General features: G+C 41.3%; 1 non-coding gene across 1 annotated transcript; it reads left to right on the top strand.

Moving 5' to 3' along the window:
* The first annotated feature begins 9,424 nt into the window (after window positions 1–9,424).
* On the top strand, window positions 9,425–9,531 carry LOC112752356 (small nucleolar RNA R71). The gene has a single exon (XR_003176796.1). It is a non-coding gene; the product is annotated as a small nucleolar RNA R71 (small nucleolar RNA).
* Window positions 9,532–10,020: the final 489 nt, after the last annotated feature.

Below are 10,020 nucleotides of genomic sequence, written 5' to 3'. Positions count from 1 at the left end.
TCTCAACAAATTTCCACCGGCAAGTGCACTGGATTGTCGTCAAGTAAAAACTCACTATAGACTGAGGTCGAATCCCACAGGGATTGGTTGGTTGATCAACGTTAATTGGAGAATTGTTTTAGTTGAACTGAATCAGAATTTGAATTGGAGTTGCAGAATTTAAATTTGCAGGAAACATAAAGAGCAAGGAATGTAAATAGCTGAAATTAAATTGCAGGACTATAAGTGCAGAAACTTAAATTGCAAGAAATTAAATGGTAATGGGGATTGTTAAGCATGAATATAACAACAAAAAGTAAAGAGAATGGGTAGAATCAGAAGTAGGAAGCTCATTGGGGTCAAGAGATGTTATAATTCTCCGGATCAAGTTCATTTTCATCTCTTCCTCAATCAACGCATTCATTAATTTCCTTGACAATCTTAGGTGATTGGATCCCAATTCCTTGGCAATCTAATCTCTCTAAGCATGAACATTTGCCCAATTCCTTGATTTAAGTGCTCATGGGAAGAGATGAGGTATGGTCACTGATTATACCACACACATTTATAGATCAAAGTGTTGGTAGGATTACATGTCACAATATCCATCCAAACCCCAACCTAATCCAATGTGAGAGAGATTTCAAGCATGATTCTGTGATTTCTTTTCCAAGCCTATCACAGAACCCAATTACATTCAATTTCTTTCCCAAGACAATTGAATAATTGAATGAAGAGCGAAATCTTTCTAGGCAGATTAAGAGAAAAGACAGAAGAAGAAATATGAAAACTAATATTGATCCATTGAATTACAACAGAGCTCCCTAAACCAATGAAAGGGGTTTAGTTGTTCATAGCTCTGGAAATGGAAATTGAAATTGAAAGATACATTGCAGAAGTAAATTACAGAGAGAAAGTACAGAGAAAGTAAATTGTGCAGAGAATTCCCCAAATTAGGTTTCTGACTGCCTAGCTCCCTAACTAACTTAGACTCTAAGCTGTTTATACACTTTCTTCAATTGATCTTCAAGTCTCTAAATTGGGCTTTTGGCCTTTGTTGAAGTGGGTTGAAGTGGCTCCAATGCTATTGAGACGAGATGTGCTTAATTGCACAGAGTTTTGGTATCAACGCTGGGGTCAACGTTTTTGAAAAAACATCGAGTCAAACATTCTTTTTAGAAAACTGGGTTCTAGGTGCCTTGAGCAACGTTTGACTCAACGTTGGAGCACCAACGTTCACCTTGTCACGCGTACGCGTGGTTGGGAAGGAATGCACGTCCACGCGTATGCATCCACGTCCACGTCCACACGCACATTGGCCTCAATGTTGGATTAGCAATGCTCCCTCAAATGTTGGCACACACGCATGCGCGTCACCCACGCGTGCGTGTGGATTGTCAAACTTCCACGCTCATGCGTACGTGATGCACGGAAAACTTGTCTCTCAACAAATTCCCCTTCGGCAAGTGTACCGAATTTGTCGTCAAGTAAAAACTCACAATAGAGTGAGGTCGAATCCCACAAGGATTGATTGATCAAGCAACTTTAATTAGAGGACTGTTCTAGTTGAGCGAATCCAGAATTTGAGTTGAGAATTGCAGAAAATAAAATGGCGGAAAGGTAATTGACAGGAAAGTAAATGCTAGAATTATAGATCTAAAGTAAATGACGGAAGGTAAATTGCAGAATTGTAAATGGGCATGGGGGAATTTCTCATTAAAGTAAATAACAGAAATTAAAGAGAATGGGTAAGATCTGAAATGGGGAGTTCATTGGGCTTAGGAGATGTTGCATTCTCCGGATCAATTTCATTTTTATCTCTTCCTCAATCAATGCACTCATTGATCTCCTTGGCAATCTTAAGTTATTGAATTACAATTTCTTGTAATCCAATCTCTCAAATCTTGATCAATAGCCAATTCCTTGGTCAATTGCTCATGAGAAGAGATGAAGTATGGTCACTGATTATACCACATGCATTTCCCAAACCAAGTGTTGAGAGGATTATAGTCACATATCCATCCAAACCCAATTTGGTCCAGCATGAGAAAGTATTTCTAGCTTGATCTCTTCATTCCTCTTTCAAGGTTCAGAAGAGATCCAAGTATGAATAGCTTCTTTTTCAAGATAACTACTCAATTGGATGAAGATCGAAAGCTTTCAAGTAAAATCAAGAGAAATGATAGAAGAAGAATAATGAAAACTAGTATTGATCCATCAAATTACAACAGAGCTCCCTAACCCAATGACAGGGGTTTAGTTGTTCATAGCTCTGGAAAATGAAAACAAAGATGGAGAATACATCATGAAAACTTATAAGTGCAGAGAAAGTAAATACAGAGAGTAGTTCTATGCTAAGAGTCTCCCTATAATTTCCAACTCTCAAAATATTTCAAAGATACTCCTATATATACTACTGTTCTGTTCTTCTAGTTGATTCTTCAAGTCTTGGGCCTTTGGATCTTGAGTTGGAAGCAGTTCTCTTCTTCATTGGGCTTAGCTTTTACTTGCAGAGAGAAAGTATGAAGTGGGCAGGGGCTTTGGCTCAGGAAGTTAGTGGTGTTAACGTTCAGTGAAAATATGGGTTCGAAAACGTTAGTGACAATCACCTTTTTTACTAACGTTCCTCACCAAAGTTAAAGGCCACGTTAACCTCAACGTTAGTGGCACAAACATTGCCACAAACGTTTCCACTATGTCCTTCGCACACGTTATTGGGACTCAACTTTCCCAATAACGTTGAGAAGCCTCCCCCTTCCCTACGTTAGAGCCCACGTTAACTTAGTTAACGTGGCTCTTTTAACGTAGGCTTGCCATCCTTCGAGAACATTAGTGACATTTACCATTGTCACTAACGTTCCAAATTGCCCCTATTTTCCACGTTAGAGTCCACGTTAACTAGGTTAACGTGGCTTCTAACGTGGCCTTGCTAGCCATCTCCAACGTTAGTGACAAAGTTGAGTGTCACTAACGTTGGCTCATCCTTCCCTTATCCACGTTAGCTTCCACGTTAACTAAGTTAACGTGGGAGTTAACGTGGCTCATGGTGGCATGTGTGGCTCCTTCCAATGTTAGTGACAATGTTGGGTGTCACTAACGTTGGCGATCACCTTCTTTCTTCACGTTAGCTTCCACGTTAACTAGGTTAACGTGGGAGTCAACGTGGCTCATTGGGGGCTTGTGTTCTTCCAACGTTAGTGACAATGTTGGGTGTCACTAACGTTGTCGACCACTTTGTTCCTTCACGTTAGCTTCCACGTTAACTAGGTTAACGTGGGAGTTAACGTGGCTTAATGTGCTTTGGCCAACGTTAGTGACAATGTTGAGTGTCACTAATGTTGGCTCCCCCCCTTCCTTCTTAACGTTAGAGGCCACGTTAACTAGGTTAACGTGGACTCTAACGTGGCCACTCATGATCTTGGTTCAACGTTAGTGATAATGTTAAGTGTCACTAACGTTGGCTCTATTTCTTAACGTGGGCAATGATGGCTTCGAGAGCATTATTGGCAATCACTTTTCTCATTAACTTTGCAAGTTACTCCCATTCCACATTAGTGTTAACGTTAGTGTAACTAACGTAGCTACTAATGTGGTTCTTCTTTTCTTCCTTTGTCCTGAAATTAAGCAATAAAGTGCATCAAAGTTCTAGTCCAAGTCATGGGAAATGCAACATCAAATTTGTCCTTAAATTCATGCAAAATTCTCATGAAATCATGTAAAATTCACAATGTATGCTTGAATCAAGATGTAAGTGAATATCTACCCAAAACTAGCTTATTTCCTAAGGAAATGCATGAAACTACCCTAAAAACAGTAAAGAAAAGGTCAGTGAAACTGGCCAAAATGTCCTGGCATCACAACACCAAACTTAATGCTTGCTTGTCCCAAGCAAGTACTGGAACAAGAGAATGATGAAAGAAATGCCAAGAGACATGAGTCATTCTTGTGGAAGTCATGTCCTGGTTTTATGGTGGTTTCATGCATAGCAACTTAGGCTCATTCCTGGCTTTCAGACCTTTATCATGTCCTAGAATACTCACTTGTTATTGCATCCCATGAGACTTTTATTCATTGATCCTTTTGTTGTTATTTGAGGGCTTATTTTTGTTTTTAAGCTAAGTGCTCTGTAAGGGGGCAACTCTTTAAAATAAGCTTTCAGCCAACACTCCCGAACCAGTTGGTTCAAGGTGCTAGGTGTTGAAGCACCCCTAAGGACTTACTTACTCAAGTCTCTCCCCCATACATACACACCACAGGCACATAGTTTATTTTTTTTCTTTTCTTGAGACCTTGGTGTCCAGCACCTCTTTGGGTTACTAAATGCTCTGTGGTGAGGGTTACTCTTGATAGTGGACTTTCAGCTGATAATCCCGGGTTAGTTAACCCAAGTTACCAAGTGATAAGGCACCCCTAAGAGCTTATTCATCCAAGTAGATCCCTCACACAGGAGCACCACAGACACATGCTTCAAGATTAAAACCATTGGTGCCTAGCCTTATTGCTTACTATTTTATTCTTTTATTCCTCAACTTTGATTGTTCTTTCCCTTTTTCTTATTAGGATCTTCTTATTTATCTAGTCTCATGGGGTGTGTCTCAAGCATAGTATTCATGACAGATAGTTGTCTTCCCACCTTATGGTTGAACCAACTTAGCTAACTTATGACCACACCACAAACTCATGGACTTACTCCCTAGTATGAACTCTTCTCTGGTCTTTAAAAGCACTCATTCTCTTTTTATTTGATTTAAAGGGACAAACATACAAGTAAGCAAAGTAAAGATGCAGTGATATAAGGACTAGATATCATAAACCTCTTCAACAAGAACTTAAAAGAAAGAATTTAGAAATGTTTAAACTGAAATGGAAGCAAGTTCTATTTCATACAAGATCTTCCTTATTTAAAGCATAGAAAAAGATGGACCAAAAAAGGAACACCACCACCTTTTACTCTTGTGGATGTCCATGCTCTCCTTCTTGATTGCTTGTGCTCCCACTTCCCTTGCCTTTTCCAAGCAGCTTCTTCCAGAAACCACCATCTTCCATCTTCTTCTTGAGTGTTTCCTTTTGCTGTTTCACTTTCCTCTCTTCTTGTTCTACAAAATCTTTTTGGACCTCATCATATGTAGGAATGGCATAGTGTAGATGATGCATATTACTGGACATATAGTTCAACTTGGCTTGAGTGTTGACGTTGAACTCTTCTCGATGTAGTTGCCGTCCTTCATTAAGTACAGTGAACTCATTGAATGCTTTCATCTGGGCTAGTTGTCACTGATTGAGTTCCTGCAAATGCTTATCTTGATGTTCTTGCCTTTCGGTAACTTGGTGGATGGTTTGAGTGAGCTGAGAGTATTGTTCCTGTTGCCGTTCCATTTGTTGTTTCTTCCACTCTTCTTGTTGGCTCATCCAGTTCAATATTTGCTCTTGTCCTTCCATATGTCTCATCCCCAAATCTTCAATAGCTCTTAGAAGGTGATTCATATTCAAATCTGCTGTGTAAGGATGCTCTCCCTGTTGATATTCTTCCTGATGAGACTCCTCTTGGTGAGCTCCTTCCTTTGCTTTTAGTTTCCCTATTTGTGGCCTTCTTTGTTGCTGAGCAGGTGTAGTATAGGCCATACGCTGGGTTGTCATTAGCCTCCCTGGGTTAACCCAGTCTGGATTACTATCCTCAAAGACCACCTTGGCCTTTGTGCACAATCGGAGAATGGTGCTGGGGTACCAAAGCCTGGCACCTGATTCAAGCTTCTTAGCTGAATCTTGAATTCCCTCAGCTATAAGTTCATGCACGTTGATTTCTCCACCTTGTACTAGGCAATGTACCATAGTTGCTCGATTAATATTTACCTCTGAATTATTTGCAGCTCAGAGAATAGACCTCCTCACGAGTTCAAACCACCCCTTGGCTTCTGGGCTAAGGTCTCCCCTCTTGATGAACCGGGGTTTCCCATCTCCATACCTCTCCCAGTCAGCAGCTATAACACAGATGTCAGTCACTATCTCGGTGAGCTCATCATTGTCTTGGCTTTTACTTATCCTTGTATGATAGCTAGGCTCATCAAAGTGTGGTGATTTCAGGTGAAGAGTTCTTATTATAGCATTTGGGCTGAAGTCTACCTCATTTCCCCTTACATAGCTTTTGAAGGTTGGGGCTCTGGTTTTGTCTTCTCTGACCACATTTGCGTAGAACTCTTTGATGAGGTTTACATTGATCTTCCCTTCTAGATTGGTGAGCAATTGCCACTGTCTTTCTTCAATCTTCTCCCGAATTTGTGGGCATTCGTCTTCATTAATTTGGAAGGTTAACTCGGGCAGTATCTTCTTGAGCGCTATCTGCTCAAATTCTCGTTCATGGAAGGCAGTCTTGAATCTCTTCTCGTCGAAGGGAATGTTCTCCGTTGGTTCCTTCCTCTTCTGCCTCTTGGAGCTTGAAGATGCCATGATTGAGGGTTAATGTATGGAGTTGGCAAGAGTGTGGAGACTTTTGGTTGTTTAGGGTTGAGTGCAATGAAGGTGGTGAGGGAGAATGTGTTTAAATGGTTAGGAAATACTTTGCTCCGAAATGGATAGGTGTGAAGAGTGGATGTGGAGTGTGGAGCTAGGGTACGGATCAAGGATCACTTTTATAGAAAGGTTGTGAGTGAATGGAGGGTGTGGATTGATGGAGTGGTTGTTTGATGGACGGTTGGAGTTGTGCATGTAGAAAGGACAAAGATCATCACTTTATGATGGAGATTGCTCGGTCTTCAAGGGTCCCATTTTTTTCAATGTTGCATGGCAACATTTTCCAATGACTTCCCTTTTTAGAACAAGTGTATAGTCCTTCCTTTTGTGGTGTCCGAACCTTCTTCCTTTAATTGTCCAATCTATCTCTTTCAATGCTCCTTTCCTTTCCCTATAAAGATCAAATAAGAAAAGTAAGAAATATCATAAGAAAAAATCAATTTAGATTTTTACGGCTAAAATAATAAAGAGAAGAAAAGATTAGATTGTTTATTCATGAACTCCAACTAACTAACTAACTGTGTATCCCTTTATGCATTTTGGTGGCACCATGGGGTGACACCAAACTTAGTTTGAAGCATTGTGATGAAAAGTTCTGTTCAAAGCTCCAAGACTAGAATGCTCTCTGTTGCATTCATGCTTTCTTGGTATGCTTTGAACACCAAACTTGTTCTTCACTATATACTGCAATATAAGGACTTCACCAAGTTTGGGTTGGAATTTATGAATATTGACTTATTCACTAGTAAAAGCTAATAAAACATGGGTTGCCTCCCATGAAGCGCTTCTTTAGCGTCACTAGCTTGACGTTTCTCCTTCATCAGGGTGGTTGATAATGCTTCAAGTCCTCTCCTCTTGCCTTGGACTTATATCCATTGGTTGTATCAATGATCTCTACATGTTCCAAGGAAAGGACTCTGTTGATAGTGAAGACCTTAGGTAACTGAGATGGTACAGTGGGGAGATTAGAGGGGAATTCTGGGAAGTAAGCTGAAATCACTTTATCTCCTGGAGAGAGGCCTTCCGTAGGGATCTTCTTATTCCTCCACCCCCTTGGTACCTTCTTCTTTGTCCCTTTTGATGCTTCCCTGTTCTTGGCGACTTCTTCTTTTAAGTGAATTTTGTTGTTGTCTTCACATGCCTCTGGTGGTTTAGGTTCCTCCAGCTTCTCCTTGAGCTGTGACGATTGTTGTTTGCCTTGTTCATCATTCAGTGGGGTTCTCAGATGTGTTGGTGGTGCCTCAGTGCTTGTTTCCTCTGTCAGCATCATGTTATGATCATTGCTTGGTTCTTTGTTTTCTTGGTCAGTTTCTTGGGAGAGTTTGAAGACATTGAAGCTGAGTTGTTCATCATGGATCCTCAATATTAGCTCCCCTCGCTCCACGTCTATGAGTGCTCTGGCTGTAGCTAGGAATGGTCTTCCCAATATGATTGGGTGAGTGTGACTCTCTTCCATGTCCAAGATGACAAAGTCTGTGGAAAGAAAGTATTTTCCCACCTTTAACAACACGTTTTTCACCACCCCTCTTGCTTGTTTTTGAGTTTTGTCAGCCAGCCTGATGACTACATCTGTGGGCAATATCTCATTGATCTGCAGCCTCTTCACCAGGGATAGAAGCATTAAGTTGATGCTTGCTCCCAAATCGCAGAGTGCTCTATCAAAAATTGTTTCTCCTATGGCACAGGGAACATGAAAACTCCCTGGACCTTTTCTTTTTGTAGGCAACTGCGGTTGAATGAGGGCACTGCACTCCTTGTTCATCACTATAATTTGGCCTCCCTTGAGTGAGCTTTTCCTGGAAAGCAACTCCTTCATGTACTTGATGAATGCAGGCATTTGTTGGATAGTCTTGATGAATGGTATGTTCACATGCAGAGATGCAAATAAGTTAAGAAATCTTGAGTATATTCTCCTCTCCACAGCTCCCTTGAGCAGTTGGGGAAAAGGTGCATAGAGTCTCAGCAACTCCTGTTTTGAGATTTCTGGTTCTTGGTAATCTTTTTCCACCTCCTCTACTGAGGTATCTTCAGGTTGTTCTGACAACTTGCTTGGCTTGTCCTCAGTCTCCTTATATCTTATAGTGACCATCTTGCAATCTTCCCATCTAACCTTCTTTGTTTCACCTCTCGGATTCTTCTCTGTGTCACTTGGGAATCCATCTGTGGGTTTGGGAATTTGCTCAGAGAGATATCCTACTTGAGATTCCAACCTCTTGATTGTGTCTCCCTGGTTCTTGAAACTGGATCGCACTTCCTCCTTGAAGACCTTGTTGTCTTGAATCTCCTTGCTTAGGCCTTCAAGTAGATTCTCAATCCTTGAGATTCTTTCATCAAATGATGACAGGTCAGGCTGAGTAGGGTTATTCTGGCCTTGATATGAATGTGGGGAGGTGTTGTTATAGGGTATTGATATGGTCTAGATGTGAAGTGTTGGGTGGCTGCATTGTTTGGATTTGGGCGTCTTTGATCAAGGCTTTGGTCTTGTTGATTTCCCCACCCAAAGTTTGGATGATTCCTCCATCCAGGGTTGTAGGTCTTGGAGTATGGATCATGGTTTTGCCTAGGTGAATTCCCAATGTAGTTGGCTTGCTCCTGACTACCCTCTGCTTCTTCATTCACTCCTTCTTGGGTTGTTGATGAAGTGGAGACTGCTGCTACTTGGTTCCTCTCCATCTTCTTGGTGAGGTCAGCCAGCTGCTGGGTAATGAGCTTGTTTTGGGCCAGCAGAGCATCTACATTGTTTAGATCCATTACTCCTCTTGTGTTCCCTCTTTCGGAAGCATAGAAGTAGTCGTTCTCTGCTACTGTTTCAATGACATCTATGGCTTCCTCAATAGTCTTCTTCTTGTTCAAAGATCCTCCAGATGAATGGTCTACGGCCTTCTTTGACTCATAAGAGAGCCCTTCATAGAAAATGTGCAGCTGCACCCATTCGTTGAACATATCTGGTGGGCACCTCCTTGTTAAGTCTTTAAACCTCTCCCATGCTTCATATAGAGTCTCACCATCTTGTTGCCTGAAAGTTTGGACCTCAGCTCTCAGCCTATTGATTCATTGAGGAGGGTAAAATCTTGCTAAGAAATTGTTCACCATGTCTTCCCAAGTTGTTAAGCTCTCCCTTGGGAAAGACTCCAGCCACTTAGCTGCCTTATCCCTGAGTGAGAATGGAAATAAGAGCAGTCTATAGGCGTCAGGATGAACACCATTAGACTTCACTGTGTCACATATTCTCAGGAAGGTGGTTAGATGTTGATTGGGGTCCTCTTGGACACTCCCTCCGAACGAATAGTTGTTCTGAACAAGGGTGATGAGCTGTAGCTTCAGTTCAAAATTGTTGGCATGGATGGTTGGCTTTTGAATGTTACTTCCATAGTTCCCTGGGTTTTGATTGATGTAAGAGCCTAAAACTCTTCTATCCTCCCCAGCATGATTTGCTCCACCTCCTCTGCCATGGTTGTGAGCCTCTTCTTCATGATGGTTTTCCATGTTTTCTTCTATGTTTGGTTCAAAGTATTCCTCAAAGTGTTCCTCCTC

The sequence above is a fragment of the Arachis hypogaea genome, chromosome 15 (assembly GCF_003086295.3).
Source record: "Arachis hypogaea cultivar Tifrunner chromosome 15, arahy.Tifrunner.gnm2.J5K5, whole genome shotgun sequence".
NCBI classification, from domain to species: Eukaryota; Viridiplantae; Streptophyta; class Magnoliopsida; order Fabales; family Fabaceae; genus Arachis; species Arachis hypogaea.
This window is presented reverse-complemented; position numbering and strand designations above follow the sequence as displayed.